The 17,253-nt window shown below is 43.9% G+C and overlaps 1 protein-coding gene across 3 annotated transcripts in view; it reads left to right on the forward strand.

Moving 5' to 3' along the window:
- Nucleotides 1-17,253, forward strand: part of usp32 (ubiquitin specific peptidase 32) — a 78,107-nt gene that overhangs the window by 1,949 nt on the left and 58,905 nt on the right. The gene's annotated exons all lie outside the window — the stretch shown is intronic.

A 17,253-nucleotide genomic window follows, 5' to 3' on the forward strand; every position in this document is an offset into this window, starting at 1 on the left:
GTGGCCTTTCTGTGTGGAGTTTGCGTGTTCTCCCCGTGTATCTCTCCGGGTACTCCAGCTTCCTCCCACCTTCCAAAACACATGCATGATAGGTTAATTGGTTACTCTAAATTGCCCCTAGGAGTGAGTGTGAGTGTGAGTGGTTGTTCGTCTCTGTGTGGCCCTGCGATGGACTGGCGAGCTGTCCAGGGTGTACCCTGCCTGTCGCCTAAAGCCAGCTGGGAAAGGCTCCAGCTTCCCCGCGACCCTGAATTGGAATAAGCGGTTCAGAAAATGAATGAGTGAATGAATATATATATATATAGATATAGATATATTTACATATATCTATATATGTATATGTACATATTTTAGGGGTGTGGCGTAGTTGTGCTCATATTTATTCATACTCTTTCATTAAAGAAGGATTTTTTTAAAAAAACAGCTGCCTGTAAAATAAGCTGAAATTGACTAAAGTAGTAATAAATAAAAAATTTGAAAATCACGACATTATTTTCTAATTCTGGTTCAATAGAAATATTTTTTTAAAAAAGCAAACAAATAAGATGATTTATTACATATTACATCAGTTATAAAGTAATATTTAGTTGAAGAATCCTTTAATGTTTCCGCTCCAGTCAGGTGTTTTCTGTTCCTCTCAGTCAGATTTCTGCACCTGTTGACAGGTATTTTGTCCCACTGTTCAACAGAAAAGTCTCTAATTAGTCCTGGACACATTTGTTTGTTTGTTTTTGTTTCTTTTTTTCAACTCAGTTAAATGAAAAAACAGTGTCTTATATTACTAAATTATATTTTAGCAAATTTTTAGTTATTGTTCCTTTTTTAAGTCTCCAGTTATTTGAGTGACTGTTGTAAATTCAGCCTTTTCTTTAATGAAAGGGGATGAAGACATATGAGCACAACTGTATGTCCTGATATTCTCTTATCTGTAAGTAATATAAAGACTTACGTAACATGAGTCAGTATCTGACAGGAAATACATGGCAGATTTGGCCCCCATGGCCTTCTGCTTGCACTTTACTCTGTCTGTTCCAGGTGAACTTTGTCAGGCTGTTACACATTGATCTTGGACGGTTATATCTTTACCACCAAAGGAAGTTAAGCTGACCTATAAGCTGTACTGACATTTATCTTCAAGGTGTAAAAAAGGGAAAATGGCCAAAGTGTAAACGGTTCGAGGTCCTTAGTTTATTGATTTCATCTGCAGGTCAGTATTTGAACAAGACATTGACCTCATTTTTGCATTTTTTATTTGTCAGCATCAGGTGCTTTGTGCTGGTTTGACTGTTTCTAAGCTGGTAACTGTTCCTACTCTGATGAACAGACACATATACACAATCTATCTGTATCAAACACATTCAGCCGCATGCTGCAGACTTATCCAGCCTTATCTGACCAGTCACATGGCAGCATTCCTAATTCCCACAGCAGGCTTGACTGCAGCAGTTTTCATGAAAGCCAGCTGTGCCAGGAGACCAGATGAAAACGGCCATCAAGCATCCTTTTGGAAAAAGTCAGCTTTGAGGTTTAATCTGACTCCATCCATTCCAGTCTAATTTTCTGAGGCCGACTGTGCGTTTGGTTGCAGTTTGTAGAGGAATCATGTGCTCCTGCAGCTCAAAACACCTCCAGAGTCTGTTTTCTCCGTATTCAGTGTTTTTCCACCTTGATAGTTGTCACTATTGTCCAGATAGCGAGAACTGGACAAGTTCTCCCAGATTGCCTCGATGCTGTTAATAAAACATCCTGTTTCTCGTCTTCTGCTCTGATATGCTCAGAAATGCCACCTCAGCAGTGCAGGAGGCTCTTCTTTTGGTATTTTGCCTGTTTTGTCTTTGCAGTCAGGCTATTTTTGCTCTTTGCCCCCCTCCAGCAGTGAGGAGGAAGGCCACTGTTGGTGTCCTCGCTATACATGTGAAGATGGTGAAGAAGCTGCAAAACACAAGCAGCAGACATGAAAACATGCAGGGAACGGCGTGCTTACACAGCCTGGGATGTGAAACAACATTAAAAAGAAGTTAAAGACATTTTCTTGGTGGCATCTTGAAACATGCTGCTGGTGGGGTGACTGGTGGACCGGATGTCCCCGGATGGCGGCGAGGATGTGCAGCCGCTCCGCAGAGCCTGAATTAGTTTCAGTGGAAATACAAGAAGAGCAACTCGGTCTGAACTGGAGCGAATGTGGAACGAAACGACAACAGCAACGCATCTTACATTTCATCAGCTCCAAACGGAGGTGCCGCCGCTCGACGGGGCTTCCTGCTCGCTGCGATGCAGAGCACCACGCCACATGTGGAGTTTAGCATGTTTAGATAGTTTTCATGTAGGAACCGACTGCAGTTTGAGATTTACGATAATCATCCTGTTCTTCTCATGGTTATGAATCCAAACAGCTGAACTAATGATTTATTCAGCGACAGAAACAACAAATCCATCTCTACATCCATGCAGGTTGTCTCTGAGCTGCAGTCCAGCCAGATGTTCATCTGCTGCAACACCTCAGCTCTCCTTCTTTCTGTTAAACCTGGCCTGCGGGAGCAACTGTGTCTGGTATGGAGTTGATGTTAGCGTGGCCGGGTACCCTGCAGCCCCTCCGGGTGCTCCAGGCCACTTTCAGGCCCGGGAATGTGCAAAACAGTGGTTGATGTTCTTCAGAACAAGTTGGAGCACGTCGCGTTAGCTGCAAATCTGCTGTGAGGACAGACTCCTGCAGAGGATTGTGTCCACTGAGAGACGACACAAGGATCTACCTCTGTCAGGAAGGAGGCATTTACCACTTTGGGGTGTTGTAACTTTGCCCAGAGAGCTTGTGTCTTTTCGTGTGACGTAATAACCCGGTTAATCTTTAAAGAATTGGCGTTTAAAAGGCAATTTACAGCAGAGGAGAAACTGTCTGGAAGTGGTGGCTGAGTGTGTCCGATAAAAGGTGATAATGTTGCGTTTACTGCTCTCGTACGAGGCGCTGACTCATTCCTGCGGGTTTATGGAGGCATTGAAATGTTGGCATTGCGTTACATTAGATGTAATATGTGTGTTTTCACTGATCCTGGATAAATCGGTGACTGTTTGCCTGTAATGGTTTGTTTACTTCCAGCTGGGAAGAGTCTGGGTGTTGCTCTGATCCAGGCCAGGGGTCTGCAGCCTGCAGCTCCAGACCTTCACACCTCCCACAGCCTCTAAAAACCTTACAGAACCACCTCATGGGGTTTTTATATTGGGAATGAAATCATTCGGAGTTAACGTATTCTCCTATGAGTTTACATGAACATAATAATTCTGAATGAACATGAAACACGTCCTGACTTAATTCCTCTTCAGAGTGGCGGGTTGGGAAGGGTTCTGATTGGACAGAGGTGCACATGACATAAACAAAGTTGTCTCCCTGCTTCTCGTCTTTTCAGTCGTAACTTGTAAAAACTACATAATAAGAACCAGTTTCACCGCTATTATTATTATAAATGTGAAGTAGCAGCTCAACACCAGCATACTACTTCACTTTCTGCAGCAACTGAGAAGGAGAAGAAAGATAGACCACCGAACACGGGAGGTAAAACAACGTCATCGGGACAGGACAAGGCAACGAGTAGGGGAGGGAAAATCAAATCGAAAAATCAAAAATCTGGATTTTTTTTGCTTCAGGATTTTAAAATCAATTTTTTTTTTTTTTTTTTTTTAAAAATTGATTTATTTTCATGATGATCTGGCTACTGCATTGTTTTTTCCTCACTGAAATTAAGAAAAATGACAAGTAAGGAAAAGTTTTATCACTTTGTTTTATTTAGTTTTCAACAAAAATCAGCAATATCGGAGAATTGTGAGAATCACAATTTTAATCAAATCGGCTCCCAAAAAAAATGGAATCGAATCAGGACAAAAGCATATCGTCACACCCCCAGTAACAAGCATGCTCAGAACAACCAGAATTAATGACTAGACTCTTACATCGACCATTACGTTTAATTCCGGATAAAAAATAGCATTAGGAATTAAGCTCGTTTTTCATCAGTTTAAAGCAGAATTAACTTTTATTCTGAATTAAAGAGGAATTAAAGCTCCCATGTAAACACACGGAGTGAAAATAAAATAAAAGAGATACTTTTAGATCTGTTTTTCTTTCTTATCATTTCCTACAAATCCCAACATCTGTATCTCACCTCTTTTTACAAAAGTTTTTCATTTTAAAACCTAAAACTAGAATTAAAATTAAAAAAAAAAAAAAAGTCATTTCCTGAAGCAGATTTTTACTACAACAGGACAAGTCGTTGTTCAGGAGGTCGCATGACGTCTGCAGCTCTGAACGAGTTTCATTCAGCTGAGGACTCTGGATTGGAACGGTTCAGACCCCTGAGCTAGACCCTGCTCTGGGACGTTTTCCCTGGAAAACTCCTGGAATACCTTCTGAACTGTTGTGTTGGGTCTGAGTCTGATGTCACGTGGGAACATCAGCAGACCTCATCGTTCCACTGCTTTGCATCCGTACCTCGTTCTCTCCGGTGGAGGAGGCAGATTTGCATACTGCTGCCACACAAACCTCAGGTGTGGTTTCTGCAGAAAAAAACCCTGCCAGGGTGTCATTTATGCTGCAGTTTGCACGACTAGATGTCGTATTAGTAGAGGGAATGTCAGGTGGGCTTTAAAACTGCTGTAGACCCCCCCCCCCCAAGCCGCAGACTCTTCATGGTGAATCCACAAGGATCCATGATAACGCCATGATTCATCAGATTTTCATCCCAAAAGCAGATCCCGATCCCTGCTGCTGCTCTGTGAGCTCAGTGAATCAGAGCAGTGAACCACATGTTGCTTCTTCTGCTCGACGTGTTTACACGAGGATGAAAACGTTTTCCAAATGTTCCCAAACGGGGAATTCCTTCCCTCGCTGTTTCACATGAGGTGGATTTTTACTCCTCAGTAGAAGCTGTGACCTCACCAGAGATGCGCCATCTGAGGTACGGCGACGACTTTACCCTCCATTAAGTTTCCATTGAGGTTACAAAACAAATTTATCGCCACAGATTTCATTTCTGTGGAATCTGGAATCTTCAGGAAAAATGTGTCTGCACTAGTTAGAACCAACCAGTTCCTCTAACTGGTCTGAGCGGAGCCGCTGTCACATGTGTGTAGTTTTACTGTGAGATTTTATTTTGGCGTTAAACATCTTCTATATGCAGGAAGTCTCGTCTGTTCTCATGTCCATAGAAACCAGAACGTTTCCAAACGCTGCCTACAGACCCGAAATCTCAGGATCAGTAGCTGCTAGGCTAGCTGCTAGCTTCCTGCTAGCTTCCTGCTTGCTCCCTGCTACCTCCCTGCTAGCTTCTTGTTAGCTCCCTGCTACCTCCCTGCTAGGTTCCTGTTAGCTTCCTGCTACCTCCCTGCTAGTTTACTACTACCTCCCTGTTAGCTTCCTGCAACTTCCCTGCTAGCCTTCTGCTAGCTCCCTGTTAGCTTCCTGCAACTTCCCTGCTAGTCTTCTGCTAGCTCCCTGTTAGCTTCCTGCAACTTCCCTGCCAGTCTTCTGCTAGCTCCCTGTTAGCTTCCTGCAACTTCCCTGCTAGCCTTCTGCTAGCTCCCTGTTAGCTTCCTGCAACTTCCCTGCTAGTCTTCTGCTAGCTCCCTGTTAGCTTCCTGCAACTTCCCTGCCAGTCTTCTGCTAGCTCCCTGTTAGCTTCCTGCAGCTTCCCTGCTAGCCTTCTGCTAGCTCCCTGTTAGCTTCCTGCAACTTCACTGCTAGCCTTCTGCTAGCTCCCTGCAAGCTTCCTGTTAGTTCCCTGCTACTTCCCTGCTAGCTCCATGCTACCTCCCTTCAAGCTTCCTGTTAGCTTCCTGCTACCTACCTGATAGCTCCATTGTAGCCTTCTACTAGCTCCCTGGTAGCTCCGTCTTCTTAAACCCACAGTTTTTATGTTCCTGCCACACTCTTCAGCTGCATTTCTGACATTTAAATAATTAAAAAATATTTTCTGCACATCTACAAACCGTAATTGACTCAACGTTCCTCTCTGCCAACCATCAGTTTGTTGTTGCTTTAAACCGTTTTCATTTACACCCACCATCCTCTTCATCAGTACCCAGCTGGACCCCTTGTCCCCTCCAGGCTACCGTCCTTCTTGGTGCGACAGACTGAATACGATGGAAACATTTCTCATGACATGAAGCAACACACAGTTGCTACAGGTTTATCAGCCGTTCATCCGTAAGAGGAAGAGGTTTCTTCAGTCCTGTCTCCCTCACTATGATGGTGAGATTGTCCTTCAGCAAGTCATCGTCACCATGTCCACGCTGAGTTGCTGCCCTCTGATTGGCTGATCAGAAACGTGCCGTAGTGAGCAGGTGAACAGGTGGAGCTCTGATTCCTAGAATATTCCAGGCATTCCAGGCTGCATGTGGGAAGAAACACTTGCAGCATTTGCTCCTGATGTCTCGCTGATGTTTCCCCACCGGCCCCTTTAGTAAGATAGGAGACGGGCTCATTTTCACTGAGTGCATGTGTGTGTGGGTGTGTATGCGTGTAAAAGTGGCAGCGTTGTTCTGCTGATGTGTCTTATTAACAGTTTTTAGATAGATAAACGTAGTGTAATGTAGTTTAGATAAACGTTTGTATGTTGTCAAACAGCCTCATCCTTTGCTTTTGAGCAGCTGGAAGCAAAACGAAGCAGTGTCTTGATGTTACCTCTGGTCCGTCTGTGCAGCTCCTCCACCTCACCCCCACCCCTGTGTTTCATGGTGGTGCAGCAGAAGAAGTGAGCAGCCGTCCGTCCATGCATCATCCTAAGAGTCTGTTGTCATGTGTGTGTGACCTGCAACATACGTGTGAATCAGTGCAGCTGGAACTAAGTGCCACACATGATGAGCAGATCTGCTGTCGTCTGTTCACAACTTGAAGCTCAGAGCTTGATGTTGTTGAGGGAGACGCTCCCTCTGCCCGATCCGGCCCGCACGCGCACCTTTGTATCCACAACACATCCGAGCCGCCATCCGTGTGTGTGTGTGTGTTGAGTTTAAGCGTGTGTGTGCCAGATTCTGCAACGTTTTTCAGCAGTGTACCGCTGTAAAATAGTCCTCAGCCCAGCAACCCGTCAAGCAGGAATCCTCAGTCCTGGTCCTCGGTCCGGTGTCGGTCTGGTGTCTGCAGGTTTTCCATGTGTACCTGCTGCAACACACATGACTCAGACAAGCTCTGCACACATCTGCTATACACACTCTGATGTGAATCAGGTGTGTTACAGCAGGGACACTTGGAAAGCCCACAGGACACTGGCCCTCGAGGACCAGGATCGGGGATTCCTGCAATAAAACGTTCCCAACTGGATCTGCAGAAGGTCGGACCAGTAAAACAACAGCGTCAAAACCAGTACATAATAAGCTAATTCACATTTTTTCTTTGTTGTAATACAAAACGCACAAATATACCATCTATTTATTAGTTATTTAACATCCTTCATGAAGTGTAAAGAAAAAAGTGCAATTCCAGCAGTTTTCCATCCATTGTGCATAAAAATAATTTTATTTTTTCTATTTCATATTTTATTTTTCTGAATGTATTTTTGATTTTTATAAAAAAAATATCTACAGCAATATTGATCATTTAGTGTCTTAAAAACAATTTTATTGCAAAACGTATTAAATATATTCAATATTTGTACTGTACATGTTCTATTTACATTTTATAAACTTATTTTATTCTCATATTTGATTGAACACATTTCGACATTCACCGCTCCCAGATCGCAGCGGATCTAATAAAATCTCAGAAACATTTTATTTCAGCTATCTGGAAATATAAAAATCCAGTATTTCACATGCTGATCAGAGTAACTTCTAAAGATTTGGAAGTTATTTTGATTGTACATGTGTAAGTCCTTATATCGAGGCAGATGGCTGCCCTCCGTGACGTCACCCGTAGGTTTCTGAAGAGCTGAATTGAAGCTCGGTGGGCGGTTCCTACCATCGCCATCTTGGCAGGGGCATGCGCGTCGTATCGCCCGAAAAATACAAATATGGGCAAAGAGGTGGAGCTGAGAGGGGGGCTGTGAGCACCATGGTCGATGATTGACATCGAGCAAACTCCGAACTTTCTGTAGCTAAGAGCTAACCGAGCTAACCTGAAGATAACAGGAGCTAACCAGCTAACGGAGGTAAGCGGGCTAAAGCTAAGTCACGTTGTTAACCGGCTAAAAACCGCGGTTGTTCTACGTTCTTCTGACTTGAAGCGGGAGATCGGGTACCTGTCAATCAAAAGGACACGCCCCTAAATGTGCCGAACTTCGAGATTAAATTACTTTTAAACGGGTGAGTTAGAAAAAAATTCACTCCCCCCACAGTTGTCTTGAAGGTAAACCTGACCTATTAAACCTAAAATGGATTTTTGAACCAGGCTGTAAACATGTTTATTCCTGCTGTAAACATGTTTATTTCTGCTGTAAACATGTTTATTCCTGCTGTAAACATGTTTATTTCTGCTGTAAACATGTTTATTCCTGCTGTAAACATGTTTATTTCTGCTGTAAACATGTTTATTCCTGCTGTAAACATGTTTATTCCTGCTGTAAACATGTTTATTCCTGCTGTAAACATGTTTATTTCTGCTGTAAACATGTTTATTCCTACTGTAAACATGTTTATTCCTGCTGTAAACATGTTTATTTCTGCTGTAAACATGTTTATTTCTGCTGTGAAGTTGGTCTTTTTAACATGGGAGTCTATGGGGATTTGCTTTGTTTTGCAGCCCCTAGTGGATGAAGGGGGAACTGCAGTTTTATGCACTTCCACATCGGCTTCACTTTTAACCGCCGGAGGCTCCGTCCAGCTTTCATATACGGTCTATGTTTTCTCCCAGCGTCTGCTGTCCTGCCTGCAGGTGAAATGAGCTTTTGAAGAACAGCCTGCCTGGATGTTTCCGCCCGCTGCACTTTCTGTTGACACTTTGCAAAGACTGAAAGGTCACAGCGGCTCATGTGAGCTGGCTTTCTGCTCTTCGTGTGTTTCCAGCCTTCCAGACAGCAGCTGGCTGACCGACTTTCACAGCAAACACACTCAGCAGGAGGCGTGTCTGCTGCTGTCATGATTTACTAAGGTGGTCTGACGCTGCCGGTCCACGGTGCAGGTGTGGGTTTGCCCGGTATGATGTGACTGGTACTGGTGACTGTACTAGCTGTTTATGGGACGGAAAGTGTCGCTGAGGAAGCCAGAAATCCGCCCCATTGTTTGCTGTGAGTGCAGTTAATGCAGCCCAGCGTTAAATACGTTCTCTACTGGCTTTGTGTTTCCAAGCCGCTTTATGATCGTCTCCCACCAGGACTCTGTCAGCTGGTTGGCGGACAACTTCTCAGCATCTCCTCACTGCTCCAGGTGTGTTTGTACCTGGAAGCCTGAGCTCTGTTCAGTCACTTCAGTCTGTGAAGCAGCCAGCCGTCTGCATGCAGACACATCTTTTATCATCAGCAGACATGGACCAAGCAGCGACCGGTGGTTTTATCTTATCTGTTAGGTGTACAGTGCCATTAGCAGGGGGGTTAACACGTACGTTATGATGATCTCATTTCTGAAATATATTCATGTTAAATAATTCAGATTTATTTATAAACAATGTGGAAATAAATCTTTCCCTCTTCAGTGTGATAAACTCTTGTTATGAATACAAAGCTGCGTCCTGTAATGATTGATCAACCCTTAAACTTCCTGCTTTACTGTACAACATATTATAACAATGAGTCTAGTTGAAGATGTGGGGAATAAACGTGCAGGAGCCATCGCTACCTCTGCCTTTGGCTTTGTAATGCTGCATCTCGTTGCTATTTAACTCTTTCTCAACCATTCGTTTAAAAACACGTTATGATCTTAACCCAGCAGAATGTTTATTCTGTGTGAAAACATAAAAATCCTTCTCTGGAGAGTCAGCTCAGATAAACCTCCAGTCGTCTTCTCATAGCTCTGGCATCAGCCTAAAACACGTCTAAATGACGGGAAATGTGGTGCATCCTGGGAGGTGAACGTAGCTTCGCTCAGCAAGGTGACATGTTTACGTGGAACAACAGATTCGCGTGCGATCATTAGGATGTTTATCAGAATCTGTTTATTTGTGCTCCTCGTCTCTGATTGGGTGTGAAACTCTCCATCGCTGCTCTGTCCCCCTATCCGGCTGGCGTCAGTTGGACGGGCGGATGGACGTTCACCGTGAACGAGCAGCGTCCAGTCGCAGTGCAGCATTCACCGTGGAAACGCTGCTGTGGTTGATGTGAGGGTAAAACTGCTGCACATCACGTGACTCCTGTTGGTTACTAGGCAACCGAGAGTCATCAGGTCCTGATGGGATCTTAAAGTGATGGAATGAGCCTCAGATAAACGCATGTTGCACCACGTCATCATGTAAAGGGCGACAGAAGAAGAAGCGGTGCCTCCATCGATGTCTCTAATGTTGGATTCTAGGAATTCTGCTCTGCAGCTCCGGTTTATTGATGGATGCAGATGATTTCCTGGTGGGGAGTGTGGAGTTCCTGTGGTTGCCAAGTCATCACAGCTCCACTGCCATGCTGGTCCATGGTGCACGCCGCCTCTTCCCTGACAGCAGCATCGCCACACGACTCGCATCTGATGCATTACAAGCCTGAAGAACAGACGTAGTTAGCAAATACTTCCAGAATACTTTTACAGAAGGCTCCGTGCACACCAGCTCCTCCCTTACGTAACACCTGAGTGGTGTCTTTTCTGTTCCTGGAGCTGTGTGCAGACCTGCTTCTGAGACAGCGCAGCGATGCTGAAGCTGGGATTCTGCACTTTACGAGTCTCGCATCGCACTCTAGCAGACGGGGGGAAGGGCTTTCAGCATGTAGCATCCTTTACTGCTGAGTCTGCACAACAAAAGGATTCAGGAGTCTGTGTGGGAGTTTAATTTCCACATCTGTGTTTCGAACAAAGGAACAACAGTAGATAACGGTTGTAACTGGGAGCTGTGGTGAGCTGTTGGTCAGGGTTTGTGGAGCCAAATGTCAGTATTTATTTGAACACATTTATTTTCTGTAGTAAGGATGCAAACCTGTCATCAAGGTCACAAACTGGTGGAAATGTTACATTTTTTTCCCACAAGGTTGATCCCGATCTTCAGGAATAAGATTAGAAACATAAACCAAGAGGTGGCGATGGCTCCTGCAGGTTTCCTTTCCCCAACCTTCAACCAGACTCTTTACAGTCACTCAATGATCCGTTACAACACGCAGTAAACGGCGACATGCATGCATGTGCACAAGCGTGGTACGAGTCAGCTTGCATGGATACAGCATGCTCAGATTATGGCTGGATGGTGTTCTGGATCATATTGAAAATGTTTATTTTGTTGTACCACAAAAGCCAGTTTAAATAACCTAAACAAAGCTGGGAAACTGTTAGAGGGGGCACCTTTCCCACTGGTGCACCATCACACACTATGGGTGGGAAATTGAATTTAAAAAAATCCAATATCAGAATTTTTTGTTTCACAATCAGTTGGGTTTTTTTTTAAAACAAAAAAAATTTTTTTTGTCATTTTTATTGTTTTTATAAATCTTTTTATTTGTCTTCTTGGGCGTTAAAGCAGCAGAATGATGATCTGGCTTTTTTTGTACTTTTTTTTGTTTTGTTTTTAGTCTAAAAATCAGTAATATTAAAGAATCGTGTTAATCGTAATTTAAATCAAATCAACACCCAAAAAAATCGGAATCAAATTGGGACAAAAGCATATCGTCCCAGCCAGGGCCGCATTTACCGACTGCTGGGTCCCTGGGCTGAGAAGATCTGTAGGCCCCGTCCCGTCCTCCAAATGTATCCTCTGTAAAAGTCTCATTACAGAAATAATATCCAGGTTTACACTGAGGTTTTCTTTATTTAGTTGTATTAACATATTAATAACATGACCATAATGAACAATACTGAATATAATAATGAATAAATAAGTCACAGCGGATCAAACAACCTGGTGAAGCTTCCTAAACTGAAACTACTTATCAACATGACTTTTCAGCCACAACATGTGTAAACCTGCAGATGCTTTCACTAAACACTGAACTGTCCTTTTAGGAAGCGTTTCCTTCTGGTCTCTTCTGCACAGAAAGCTTTATTATGTCCCTAAAATCCACATTATGAAGAATGTCAGTGATCATAAGGATTCCTGACTATGTTCCCCAGTTTGAGGCTGAAATATGATCTGAGACAGTTTCTGCTGTTTATGTGTGTTCCAACACAGACATATCATTTTTATTATTGACAAGCCATCAGTCCCATTTCAGATTTGTGGGATAAACGAGGAAACAATCTTCCAAACATTTTGCTTATGCAGCATTTTGAGCTTTTGGTGGAACTCAGGATGGACGTGGAGAGGACCGATGTTGGGTGTTGGATCCACCAGATGTTCTGTCCATGTCGTAAATGTCACGGTTATTGGTTTCCACGCACGCCGCAGTCATGAACTAAAACCAAAAAGGTTTTATTTCCCAGTAGCTGGATTTCTTCTTTCATTCTTCTTCCAATGTCTTTACTCGTTCTTTTTACTTCATCTCCTGTTCACATTTAACCGTCATCATTACCTTTTTCGTAGGTTTGCTGCCATACAGACTTTATTTGTGTGTCAGATTTCTTTGTTCGATCATGTTTTCTCTCCAAACTCGCCATGCTGGAAACCACATCACACACAAACCCCTTTTTTAAGGTCTGCAACATGTTTTTACCTTTTACACGATCACTAAATCACCCTCAAACTGTTGTTCAGCCCCATGGAAAACTCTAGATCGCACACGCAGACCGGGAACGTAACAGATCCGCCTTCAGCTGTGCCCGTTGTGCGTCCATGTCAAAGAGCTGGGCTTCGCGTTTTGAGTTTGACACAGGAGGCGGGATTTGGTGTCGTGGCAACGGGTTCATCAGGATCAATCAGCTCTCTCTGATGTGCATAAGATGCTGATTGACCGCAGAACTAACCAGTTACATAACCATTAGACTTTTTAGGTATTTTCATCCCCATAATGAAAGACCCCTTCACTCTGTGGGCCCCTGGACTTTAGCCCAGGTAACCAACCCCATGCATTAAGGCGGCCCGACTAAACACGGAGCAAGAAGCTGAAGACATATCTGTTGTCTGCAGGAGATACTTTGGTTTTAAAACATGGACCAAACTACTAGTTAGTGCAAACTGCTGCACCGCAGTAGCTGCATGCTTTACAGCAGGGCTCCTCAGAGGTCTGACCTCTCACTGGGTTCTTCTGCTGTTCTGGATGAACTTTGTTATCACCGCCACCAAGGAAGTTCTGTTGTTTCCCACATTTATCCGTCTGGTTGTCAGCAACGTTACACAGAGACTACCCTGCGTGTTTTTTCTTAGTTTGACTTAGATTCCATTAAATGTGGGAGGAATCGTGTAGAGCAGGGGTGTCAAACTCCAGTCCTGGAGGGCCAGAATCCAACAGGTTTTGTTGTTTCTCTCTACCATCACACCTGATTCCAATCGAATGGATCCAGCAGCTTCTCGTCAACCTCTTTATGAATGTCAGTCAGGTGTGTTGGAGCATGGAGACAACAAGAAACCTGCAGGAGACCGGCCCTCCAGGACTGGAGTTTGACAGACACGGTATGACACGGTCATGATATGTGTGAACATGAGCTGCAGGACGGAGAAATGGGACAAATGTGGGTCATATAATAGATTTTTTTTACTAAAGTGGATTAAAGGGACTACAGGGAGTTGGACTGTCTATGAACGTTGTAAACAGGTGCTGTATAAATGAAGCTGATTTGAACTGAGAGAGCTCGATACAGCCAAAGAGCTGGTTCTGGAAGGTTCTGGAGCTGGTTCTGAGGAGAAGCATGGAGTCGGGGTGAAGAAATCATCGGGGAAAAAAAAAACAAAAGACGTGAAACGGTGCGAACCAGTGACCTATAAAATACCTAGAAATGATACTGTGATAAACACATTCCTGTATTTGTTCAGGGACCTGGTTTCCGTGCATGTGGGTGCAGGAGGATGGTTTGACTGGAGAGCAGACTCATGTCAGCCTGGCTGGATCAGACGACCAGTGTCTGTTTGTTCCGAGTCTGCTGGAACGACTCATTCTCTCCACATAGAGCTGCTCGTCGTTCAGCTTTTTCTTCACCGTCTTTGCTCAAACTGTATCTTTAGTCTTCAACTCGGCCTGTCACGGTAACAGACTCTGCCAGGCGATTAATCGTCTCAGAAATTATTGCGATAGATGATAATATTGCGCTAAGCAATTATTGTTGTCATTTTGAGACCATTTTTAACTAAAATAACAATAATGCCATAATAATGCAAGTACACCAATTCAAAGACCAACATAAAGAACATTTAGCTCGATGTGCAGACTAGTTTATGCTCATCGAGAGATCCGGATTTCTCCCGGGGTTTTGGGAAGATGTTTATCTGGAACATCTGGTCTCTAAACACCCTATAACACAGTTACATAGTCATGGTCATATAAGGGGACATGTGTGGACTGGACCAGAGGTGGAATGGTAAAATGTCATTTTTCATGTCATTGTAAAGTTGTGGAAATGCTGTTTGTAACATGAATGTTCATCCAGGTGATTCATACTAGCTGTGAAATGTTTACAACATTTTTCAAAATGTCGTCTTTTTTAACAACATTAAATGACAGCATGGCTTTACCAACCAGCTGTCTGAGTGCACGCCATGTTGCATCGTCCTGTTGGTAGTTAATCTGTCTGTTAAACACCTCAGTGATCGTAGACTGTCAGGAAGACGGAGCTAGCCTGGTCGTTAAGGTCTTTTCTCTCCGCTGGGAGAACTTCAGGGTTTTAGGTGCAGATGGAAGCTTGTTGTATTTTCGTACTAAGTTAATATGTCTTAAAACAAGTGTGACACGAGAAAAAGACAAATGAAGATTATTGCTTCCAGCAAATTTATTGCGCATGTATTTTCTGATCGTGTGATTAATCGGTTTATTGCTTATTGCGATAGGCCTATCTTCAACATGTGATAGTTAAACTGTATCAGAGCTGCGTTTAGATGCTAATCGGCTTTCAGTGAAGTCGAAACTCCAAGACGCCGGTGTGGGACACTGTTAATGCACCAAAGGATTCATGGATTTTGGGAGAATTTAGGTAAATAAATAAAGCGGGAGGATGAGCTGGTCCAAACGCTTCAGGTCCAGGTTGAGATTCAGGAAGCAAAGTAAGCTAAAGAACAGGCATCTGTTCAGATGATGGCGGAGGCTTTGTGACGTCTAATTCCATGTAAAAAGCCTGATTTGTTCTGGATGGCTGGTGGAGAGATGCGGATTTGGCTGTTTAGAAATGAAACACATGAAATCGTAAACTCCATATCTGGATCAAAATGAGTTTTTCTTCATCTGAGTTTTTTAGAATGTGATAGCTCATATTTAGGATGTCACGTTTATCACACTTAAATCAAATCAATCAACCGGAGCATCTAAACACGTCTGACTGTGTGCTGTGACCACAATGAGGGGCAGCTGCTGGTGCAGCGTTGGTTCTGTTTACAGGACACCAATATACAAAACACACCTGAAGTTCCAGTAAGTCAAAGTTCCTGGATGTTGTAAGCGGGAAAGCACAGATTCACCTCCTTTACCACTCTGTGGAAGGTCCACAGAGCTGTGATTGGTGGTGGCCGAACAGCTGCTAGAAACAGTCAGCGTGTTGTATAAAGATTTACAGGAGCTGCAGGCGGGTAATAGAAGGTCAGCTGTAACATAATTCTGCAGAGACAAGTGAAAACAGATCAAACAGCTGCAGGAGGAGGGAGGTGTTGCAAAGAGTTAAAGTTAGCCCTTAATACTCCAGCAGTGTGTAGATCTGAGGGTGAATTCTGATGATATCTGACACTTTCAGTGATCTGTGGAGGTTTTCCAGCATTTCTGTCCCATCCAGGACGGGTACAGTTCAGACACATGTAGACACGTCCTGCCAGACTTTCCACCAATCAGAGAGCTTAAACTGACGGTAACGTCCAATCAGGAGCAGCCAAAGATCAACAGGTGATGAGAAAAGCAGGAAAATAATGATCCTCTATGGCTGGAATAAAGCCAAGAAGACGTTTGGGATGCAGCTGAGGTGGAGGTGCTGCAGTGAGGAGAGCAGGTAGATAGTAGCAGGAAGACGTGTGGAAACATGGAAACAGTGTGTGTGTGTGTGTGTGTGTGTGTGTGTGTGTGTGTGTGTGTGTGTGTGTGTGTGTGTGTGTGTGTGTGTGTGTGTGTGTGTGTGTGCGTGCGTGCGTGCGTGCGTGCGTGCGTGCGTGCGTGCGTGTGTGCGTGTGTGCGCGCGCGCGTACTGGGAGTAAACGTGATGTTTTTCCATAAAACCAAACCCTGTTGGACCTAAAAGGATCTTTGAGCTTTAAGGGTTAAACATAAACCTCCCAGGGTTGAAATACTTGCAGTGGGAAGTGGAGCAGAGACAACTGTGTTGAGTTTAATCTGCAGAGACGTGCAGCGCAGCATGTGTTCTCTTCCATGCGATCTGTGTGAAATACACACGTTTACGTGTTGCAGATGTTGCAGTGAATGATAATTCATTAATCCATGAGGGAAGTAACTGTGTTGCCGTGTAAACAGACAATAAAAACACCAGATTAGTGACGAGTGGTGTAACGCAGCCGTCTGCAGCGACTGGAGTCCGTACTGAACACATTGTGTTCATACAGGAACAGAGAAACTGCCTCAAAAAAGGTTTAACTGTTTCATCTCATCCATACAATGTAAGATCTTCATGACGGATTAATTATGGTTTAATGCTACGGTAACCTGTCACATGAATCGCTGCATCCCAGTAGAACTCCAGCTCCACTGTGTGAGTAAAATACTGGAACTATCAACCATGTTTACTGCAATTTGATGATTTATTCCAACATTATACATCCTAAAAGCATGAAAAGCTGGTGATCAGCAGTCTGGCTTCAGCTCCCAGCTCAGGGCCGAGCGTGCTGCTGGGTCTGGAAAGCTCCATCAGAGTTTCATCTGGACGTAGTCACAATACCACTGTGTGTTTACTGCAGAGGAGAAAAGGTCCGATTGTTGCAGTCCGATCATTCTAGTGTCTCCAAGCTGGTTTTCTGATCACGACACCATCAGACGGTGGAGGCTTTCTCATTTCATTCTGTTCCAGTGGAGAATTTAGTTTGATTCAGACAGTTTATGGTGCAACAGGCAGGCCTGCTGCTGTCTGGGACCAGAATCCTGCCATCATCTGAGACTGGAAAAAAAACTGTTTAGAAACATTGAGAGTTTGAAA

This window comes from Telmatherina bonti (assembly GCF_933228915.1).
Source record: "Telmatherina bonti genome assembly, chromosome: 9".
Lineage (NCBI taxonomy): Eukaryota > Metazoa > Chordata > Actinopteri > Atheriniformes > Telmatherinidae > Telmatherina > Telmatherina bonti.